At 52.3% G+C, this 9,548-nt stretch overlaps 1 long non-coding RNA gene across 1 annotated transcript; it reads right to left on the reverse strand.

The window, feature by feature from the left end:
* Positions 1 to 3,000: 3,000 nt before the first annotated feature.
* LOC309872680 lies at positions 3,001 to 5,983 on the reverse strand. The gene is made up of 2 exons (XR_014316052.1): positions 5,794 to 5,983; positions 3,001 to 3,266 (listed from the first exon to the last, which is right to left on the reverse strand). It is a non-coding gene; the product is annotated as an uncharacterized lncRNA (long non-coding RNA).
* Between the last annotated feature and the right edge of the window lie 3,565 nt (positions 5,984 to 9,548).

The following is a 9,548-nucleotide window of genomic DNA, read 5'->3' on the forward strand; positions in this document are numbered from 1 at the left end:
AAGCGTCCGTGCCGCCGAGCATCGATGGAGCCCGGCAGCAAGAACGGAGGCGTTGGCAGCAGGGAGAGCCGGTTCGCAGCCTGGCTCCATGGAAACCAGCTGTGTGACCTGGGGAGGCCACTCGCCTCCCGGAGCCTCCATTTCCTCGTGGGTGACCTGGAGATAAAAGTGGCTGCTTTGCCAAACACCATGAATGACTGTCTTCATCCATCCTGAAAGCTAAAACAAGTTACTATAGACTGGCTGGCGTAGAACAACAGAACTTTCTTTCTCGCCCTTGTGGAGGCTGGAAGTTGAGACAGGGGTGGAGGGCCAGGCCTCTGGGAGACCCTCCTCTGAGTGGCCCCTCCGCCCGAGAGCTCTTTGTAAAGGCCCTCACCCCTTCCCGAGGATTAGGCTCCACCTTTGTGACCCTGTCTCCGCCCCAAAGGCCCTGCGTCAAGACATCCTCACAGTGGGGGTTCCCCACACAGGAGTCCCCACTCCGTGCAAGGATCCGATGCAGGGGCCAGCACGAGCCTGGTAGTCAGGAAAGAGTAAATATTACCATCTGAATGCGTTTCCTATTGTTGACATAACAAATCATCACGGACTGAATGGCTTCAAACAAAAATGTGTTATCTTGCGTTTCTCGGGGTCAGCAGCCCTAAAATCAAGAGGTCGGCATAGCTTCTGGAGGCTCCGAGGAGAATCTTTCTTTGCCTTTTCCAGGTTCTAGAAGCTGCCCACGTTCCTTGGTGCACATGCCTATGTCCTCTGCTTCCTGTCCCTTCTTGGAGCCTGACCCTTCTGCCTCCCTCCTTTAAGGCCCCTTGTGGTTCTGTGAGGTCCACCTAGATAATCCAGGACCATCTCGGGATCTCGGTTCCTCCGCACAGCTGCACAGTCACCTTTACCGTGGAAGGCGACACCTTCATAGGATCCAGGATGGAGGATGTGGACATGATGGGCGCCACCCTGGAGCTGACCACACGACTCCTCTGATGCCTCCTTTCCTGGGTCTCCCTCCGCCTGCTGCCGTGGGTTTGCTCTCTTCCGCGCCAGCCTGGACACCGAAGGAGTGACTGAGTTCGGATTTAGGGTTCCAGTTGGTCAAGGGGAGGAGAAAGTTTTTGTCTCCCCAAATACTCCTTCTCACCCCCAGACCATGTAGGTTGTCCTACAGGGTCTTCTCAGAAGGCTACAGCCAAGGATTCTAGAGAAAACAGCACACATACCCGCGCCGTTGTCGGATACAGGAGCCCCTGCTGCGTGCCTGGCCTGTCTTATGCCTGTGGGCACGGACAGACGGGCCTTGCTCTCAAGGACTGACTTCCTTATGGCGAAGACAGCGGAGAGATCAGATGACAGGCCCTAGACCAAAACATGGAGGACCATGGACCATGGAGATGGAGGGAGGCAGAGGGGTGGCAGGTAGCCAGTCTGGCCTGGGGAGCTGGGAGGAGCTGAAGCTGAAGCCTGGGGTTCTAGGTTCCGCAACAGGACAGATGGTGGGGTCATTTTCTGGGAGGGGTTCACAGGAGAAGCCCATCTTGCGGGCATGGCGGAGATGTTGAATTCCATTCTGGCTGTGACAAAATGACAGTGTGAAGGACCAAAGCGATGTCCACATGGGGCATCAGTAGTAAGGGACGATTCGAGCTGGAGCAAATGGATACAGACATTGCTGGTCTCAGGATGGGACTCGAAACTGTGGGGTCCCTATGGCGGGAAGATAAGGACCTGGGGTTGGAGCCTGGGCAGCCCCTGTTTTAGCTGTAGAGGAAGAGGGGTCGGAGGGCAGGAGCCGGGGAACTGCCTGGGTGGGGCTTGGGGGTCCTGAAAACCTGGGGCAAAGGGACAGGTTCACCTGGTGGAGAGAACTCAATAGTGTGAAATGCGGCAGAGAAGTCCAGGAAGAGAAGGCTCGAGAAGACTCCATTTGATTCAGCCCGAGAAGGGTGCCGGTCACCTTGGTCGCAGCAGAGTGGTGGGGGCAGCAGCTGAGGAGAGTGCAGAAGAGGAAACAGGAACAGGACACACCAAACACTTCTTAGACGCTTGGCTGGGGAGGGTGTGAGAGAGCCGGGCCCGTGGCTGGAGGCAGCAGCGAGGTCAGTGGTGTTTCTGTTCTTGTTTCTGGTTTGACAGGGGACACTTCGCCTGTGTAGAGGTGGCCTGCTGGAAGCCAGAAGGGAGAGCACGAGGCTAAAGGGATGGGGTTGTGCCCAGGGGAGTGGGGGGTGGAACCGGGGAACGGGGCAGCCCTCCTGGAGGGAAGGACCCAGGCGGGGACAGGGAAGCCCCCAGGGCTTGTGGGGTTGGGGGAGGGGAATCCTTGGGCTGGTCCTGTGTGCAGCAAACACAGCCCCGCTGCCCCGGACTCCAGGTGGGACAGGACTGGGCAGGGCCTCATCACAGCAGCCCCAAGAGCCCCATCAATGGGTCATGCCAGGGCTTCAATTCCCAGAGTGACTGGGTCTGATCCGAGCCTTCAAACCAGTTCCGGCCGCTGAATAATGGGTGGAGGACGCTTGAGGATCAGTCCGGAGGCTCATGGGCAGGCCCAGCAGCCTCACACCCATCTGCTTTGTGAGGATGCTGGTGGAAATGCCCCTCATAACACGGAATATTCTGGGAACTGGTATGTTTCAACGATATAAAGCACAACTTCCAGGGGATAAACCGGGCTTGGACCCTGACTCCCTTCCAACAAGCTCTGTGACTTCAGGCTGGTGACTAGACCTCCCTGTGTGTGTTATTCATTGCTGTATAAGAAATTGCCTCAAAACTTAGCAGTTTAGGGCCACCTGGGGGCTCAGTCAGTTGAATGTCCACCTTTGGCTCAGGTCATGATCTCAGGGTCCTGGGATGGAGCCCCACATCAGGCGCCCTGCTCGGCGGGAGCCTGCTTCCCCCGCTCCCTCAGCCCTCCTCATACTTCCCCCTCCCCCCCCTGCTGCCGTGCTCTTTCCCTCAAATAAATAAATAAATAAAATAAGATAAAAACAAAAACAAAAAGCAGCTTAGAACAGCATGTTTATCATCTTAGAGTTTCTGAGAGTTGGGAACCGGGAGCAGCTTAGCTGGGTCCCCTATTCAGGATTTGTCGTGGAGCTGGGCTCCAGGTGTCCGCCAGGGCCAGAGTCCCCTCCAGGTCCCATGGGGCACCATCAGCTGCTGTTGGCAGGGTTCGGTTCTTCATGGGGCTGTTGACTGAGGGCCTCGGTTTCTCTCTGTGGGGTTCCAAGGAGGCTTCGTCCAAGCAGGCAGGTGGGTCGTCGAACCTGGAATCCAGGGGTGGAATCCAGGCAGGTATATAAATCTGAGAGTCTTGTGCACTTAAGTAGTATTTAAAACCATGAAATTGGATGAGGTCACCAAGGAAATGAGTGCAGATGGAAAAGGGAGGTATTCAAATGTTGGGGACATGAGAAGGAACCAGCAATAGAAGGGAGGAGTGGGGGGGGCTCAGGGGGGCACAAGGGAAACAGCAAGACAGAGTGCTCAGCTGGCCGGCGAGGCTAGCCCATCCAGGGGATGGTGCTGGGCAGGTGGCCACTGGGTTTAATGGTGACCTTCGAGTCGCTGGTGGCTTGGACCAGGTGGTGTCAGGGATGTCAAAGCTGGTGGGAGTGAGCAGGAGAGAGGCTGGTGGGGAGGGTGTGGGAGTAAGTGGACATGCCCTGCGTTTCAGGAATTCGGCTGCGAAGGAAATCAGAAGGCAAGAGCTGAACGGAATTGGGAAGCCAACCATTATTTTTAAAGGAGGAGAAATGAGTGCTCGTGTGTATTTTGGTCAGACTTCTCTAGGGTGCAGGGAAGGATGGGGGAGAGGGCTGGGTGGTGTCCTGGGAGGGTGGGAGGAAGGAGACTCAGACCGCAGGGGCAGGGCAGTTCCCGGGAGTGTCACTGAGCAGGGCTCACAGCAGCTCCTGCCGGCTATCCTATCCCCCTCATGAGATAGGGTCCCGGGGAGACAGGGAGGGTGGGGGAGGTGGGGGAGGTGCTGACGGTTGACGTGGGGGGAGGTCGGGAAGGTGCGAAGGCTCCTCCAGCAGAGCTGACAGCTTCGGATGAGGAGCAAGGGACTCGGGGGTCCCAGCCCTGGTAGAGGTCACTGGCTGGCACGCGTGGACAGTACGTTTGTGCTTTGCTGTAGCATGTTCATGGGCACAGAGCAAACAGCGCTGGGTTTAACCAGCACAGGTGAGATGATGACGCTTGGCCTTGAGATTGAAGCTGGGAAAGGGGAGGAGGAGGCAGATCAAGGGGAAGGCAACAGGGAGAGGTTGTGGGGGCAGAGGATTGCCGGGGGCAGGTGGGATGTAGGGTTACTGGAGTCAGGTGCTAGAGAGGGAGGGGTCAGGGTCAGAGTGAGGGGCTGGAAACTGGAGGGCGGAGCCACCGTGACTGGTGATCTCAGGGTCAGCGTGATGGTTCTGACATCCCAGGACCCTGATTGAAATGCAGGTTCTCTGGCCCACCCCACACCTGCTGCCTCAGAATCTCTGGGGATGGACCGGCCATCTGTGTTTGAACAAGTCCCAGGGTTCTCAGATAAACACGAAAATTTGAGAACCTCAGCTCTAGGGTATGATGGCCGAAGAGGGGGACAGATCACAGGACAGAAGAATTTAAGAAACTGAGAAGTCGGGATGAGAAAAGGATCCTTCAACAGATGCTAAAATTGCCCAAAAAATTAAGCCAAGAGTAGAAGCAGAAGAAAGTTCTCTGACCCCGGAGCTGAAGTCACCAGGAAATGAGGACATTGCCTGGGGGTAGAGTAAGGAAGGTGACTGCATGCCGATCCCGGTGATGGAAAGGCTGCCGGCCAGACAGCAGTCCCCCTGACGTCCACCTCGCAGTCCCCAGCACCTGGGGTGACACCGTGCGCGCTGCAGGTGTGAGTACTGCTCTCGGGCTGGGGAGAGTGGCTTCTTGCACTTTCCAGGTGAGCCCAGTGTAATCATCAGGGTCCTTAAAGAGGGAGGCCGGGGTCAGGGGTGAGGGTATGTGATCTCCGGCGTGGAAGATGGAACGGGCCCCAGGCCAGGACACGGATTCTCCCCTCGAGCCTCCAGAAAGAACAAGGCTCCGTGGACACCTTGGTTTTAGCCCAGGGAGACCATTTGGGATTTCTGACTCCAGAACCCTAAGTTAATTTGAGTTGTGTCAAGCCACTCTGGTTTGTGATCATTTGTCACGGGTCGCTGAGGGGAAGGGGGCCTGGGCCGTGGGGCACCTTCAGTTAGAGCAGAAACACCAGGCACGCGTGCGCCGAGCGACGGAGGATGTGGGGGTTTTGTTTGGGGCTGGCCATGAGGTGCCGAGGGCGAGGCAGCAGCAGTGTTTCGGGAGCTGGGGGCAAAAGGTGGGGTGTGCAGGGCCTCGTGGGGGCAGAGAGTGGGACACGGAGGGGGCAGGCTTGCCTCTGACGTCAACAGGGATGCAGGACCAAAGAGGTGAGTGCTGAGGATGAGGCCGTGGGGGGTGGGGTGGGAGAGGGGCTCTGGGCCCCGTCGCCACAATGCTGCGAGGGGGCCTGGACCCACTCAGGGCAGTGCTGGTCCCCGTCAAGGCCCCTGGGGTTGTCCAGGACTTTGGCTTGAGAAGGACTTTCTGCAAGGCCTGTTGTGCCCAGAGGGACCCTGGCCCCTCTGCCCCTTTCAGGGGGAAGGGACAAGATGTCGGACAGGGCGCGGCCCGGTGCAGGTGTTTCTGCACCACAGCCTCTCGTGTTCGCACAATCTAAGGTAGCAAGCAGGACGCTCTGTCTGCGTCTCGCCTGCCTCAGACCCTCCCGTGACTCACCTTGTCCGACAGACGCCCCGGCGAAGTTGTGTTTCACATTTGGCTGGTAAATGGCAGGGGGCCAGCCGCCCTGCTCTTACCTGTCCCCGAGGAGCTGTCGAGCCCAGCAGCAAGCCCTTTACAGGCAAGAAGGCGGCTGGTGGTTGCAGAACGCCAGAAGGCAGATCCCAGCCTGGCAGGCTCCAGGATTCTAGGGAATAATGGTCTTTATTGGCGTCCGCAGCCAGGAGAACTGGTTCTTTCTAGAAGATGGGCTGGAACACACTGGTGTGTAATTAGAAGTGAACACACCGAGCCATGTGGGACAGAAGAAGGGTCTCTCTCTTGAGTCAGAGGTTTGGCTTTTAAAAATTATTAATTAATAGGAAACAATTAATTTTTCATGCATTCCAGACAAGTCTGATGTTCTCCATGTCCCCTGCATATGTGAAATTCAGACACGTTTATTCATTCAGTGCACCATTCCGGAGGGCCTGTTGAATGCAGGGTCTAGGTGTGTGGCATCACACAAAGACCGTCCTTGCGCTTGTGGAATGGACGGGTGTACAAGACAGACTGAAAGCAAACAAGGAAGTGGTTGTGCCAACAGGAGCATGCCGGGGGTGGTGGTGTGGGTCAATCCCACATTATCCGGGGGTCAGGGAAGTCCTCTGAAGAGGAAAGATTTGCTCAGAGACCTGAAGAATGAGGGAGAGCCCGGGTCCCTGAACCTCTGGGGGTCAGAACATTTGAGATCCTGGAAGAGCAGAGGAGGCTGGACAAAAGTTTTTGTGTATGCAAGGATCAGAAGAGAGTCGGAGGGTTTAGCCAGAGGGCTCTGGAGAAGTGGTTGGCAGGGAAGATCGCTGGAAGTCTTACCTGCAATCTGGATCATTCTAAATGCACAGGAGAGAGTTTGGTCCTGTGACTGGTGGGACACCAGGGCTCTCGCAGTGTCTCAGACCCAAGTGGTCGAGTTGTCTGTTTCAGGTTTGAAATTAAAATAAGGAAGTGGTGTCAGCAAAATGGCACATAGGAGCTTTTTCTTTCTTTCTTTCTTTTTTTTAAAGATTTTATTTATTTATTTGACAGAAATCACAAGTAGGCAGAGAGGCAAGCAGAGAGGTGGGGGCGGGGGGAGAAGCAGTCTCCCTGCTGAACAGAGAGCCTGATGTGGGGCTCAATCCCAGGACCCTGAGATCATGACCCAAGCTGAAGGCAGTGGCTTAACCCACTGAGCCACCCAGGCGCCCTGGCACATAGGAGCTTTTTACCCTACTTCTCCCACAGAGCCTTGATTCTCCCCCCCCCCCGCCCCCAGCTTTATCTAAGTGTAACTGACAAATAAAATTATCACCTAAAGTTATAAGGTATATACATTATAAAAGATACCCCCTTCTAGTTAATTAACACACCCATCACTTCACATACTGACCTTTTCCTGTGTGGGAGAACATCTGGGTTGTCCTCTTGGTACATTTCAGTTCTACAGCAGTGTTCCCAACCACCACACGGTTGTACGTTAGACCCTCCGAACGTACTCCCCTCACAGCTGAAAGTCTGTACCCTTTGACCAGCCTCTCCCTATTTTCCCAGGCCCCGGGTAACCACTTTTCTATTGTCTCTTTGAGCTGGACTCTTCTAGATTCCACATAGAAGTGAAACCATGTAGTCGTCTTTTCATGTCTTTCCATGTGTGCCTACCTTCACTTAACATCCTGCCGTCCAGGTCCACGTTGCTGCACACAGCACCATAGCTTTCCTTCTCGTGCGGAATAATCTTCCACTGTGTGTAGACCCCCCACCCCTTTGTCCATTCATCCACGGACCGATGCTCAGGTGGTTTCTGTATCGTAGCTACTGGGGAAATTGCTGCAGTGAATGTGGGAGTGTAGGTCTTTCATTTCCTTTGGATCTATACCAGAAGGGGGTTGGCTGGATCACCTGGTAGTTCTATCTCTAAGTTTTCGAGCAAACTCCGTACTGTTTTCCACGGTAGGTGACCAGCTTCCATCAACAGGGTGTGAGGGTCCCCTCACTTCCTCACCAGGGCTTCTCTCTTGGCTCTTCCATCACTGCCATCCGAACAGGTAGGTATGAAGTGAGGTCCCCCCGTGGTTATGACTTGCATTTCCCTGATGGCGTGAGGAGTTCTTTGTGTATTTTGAATACTAACCCCTTATTAGATTTCCAAATATTTTCTCCCATTCTGGAAGTTGCCTTTTCATTTTCTTGATGGTTTCCTTTGCTGTGTGGGAGCACTTTTAGTTTGATGTAGCCCCATTTGGTGCTTCTTTTCTTTCTTCTTCTTTTTCTCCCTTTGCGTTTGTTCCTTGCACTTCTGGTGTCAAAATAAAAAAAATCCTCACCAAGACTGACATCAAGGAGCTTATATTATATCAAGGAGCCTATATTTTATTCTACGAGTTCCATGTTTTCAGGTCTTATGTTAAGGCTCTAATCCATTTTTTAAATTTTTTTAAAATTAAAAAAAATTTTAAAGATTTTATTTATCTGACAGCGCCAAGTAGGCAGAGCGGCAGGCAGAGGGAAAGGGGGAGGCAGGCTCCTGGCTGAGCAGAAAGCCCCATGCAGGGCTTAATCCCAGGACCCTGGGATCATGACCTGAGCTGAAGGCAGCCATTTAATGACTGAGCCACCCAGGCGCCCCTCTAATCCTCTTCTGAATTGACTTTTGTGTGTAAAATCGGGTCCAGTTTCATTCTTTTGCCTGTGCCTGTCCAGTTTCTCCAGCACCACTTATTAGAGGGACTATCCTTTTCCTGTTGTCTATTCTTGGCTCCTTTGTTGTAAATTAGACAGCCATGTATGCATGGCTTTTGTTCTGGACTTTCTCTCTTCTCTTTTACTGATCTTAGGTCTGTTTTACGCCAGTACCACACTGTTTTAATTACTACAGCTTTGTGATGTAAGTTAAATCAGAAAGTGTGATGCCTACAGCTTTGTTTGTCTTGCTCAAGATTGCTGGGGCTAACTGGGGTCTTTTGTGGCTCCACATAAATCTTAGGACTCTTTTTTATTTCTGTGGAAACTACCATTGGAATGTTGAGAGGGTTTAAGTCTGTAGATCGCTTTAGGTAGAATAGACTTGGGATATTGTTCTATTTATTTTTGTCCTCTTCAAATTCTTTCCCCAGTAATTTCTAGTTTTCGGTATACAGATCTTTTACCTCTTTGGTTAAATTCATTCCTAGGAATTTTATTCTTTTAGGATGAATTTCTCTTTCAGACAGTTTGTTAGTGTATAGAAATGTGACTGCCTTTTGTATAATGAATTTTGTATCCTGTAACTTCACTGAATTTATTCTAACAGTTTTTGGTGGAATCTTTAAGATGTTCTATATATGAAATATCCTCTGCAACCAGAAACATTATATCTGATAATGAAATACAAAGGATCATAAGGGACTACTGTACACAAATATACATCAATATATTGGGTAATCTAGAAGACATGGATGAATTTCCAGAAACATACAATCTGCCAATACTGAGTCCTGAAGAAAAAGGAAATCTGAAAAGACCAATTACTGATTCAGTCTCCTTACTAGTAATTAAAAATCTCCCAACAAAGAAAAACCCAGGACTAGATGGCATTACTGCTGAATTCTTTCAAACATTTAAAGAGGAACTAGTGTCAGTCCTTCTCAAGGTCTTCAAAAAAAATTGTAGAGTAAGGAGTATTTCCAAATTCATTTTATTTTTTTAAAGAATTTATTTATTTATTTGACAGAGATCACAATTAGGCAGAGAGG

The sequence above is a fragment of the Mustela nivalis genome (genome assembly GCF_964662115.1).
Source record: "Mustela nivalis genome assembly, chromosome: 8".
Lineage (NCBI taxonomy): Eukaryota > Metazoa > Chordata > Mammalia > Carnivora > Mustelidae > Mustela > Mustela nivalis.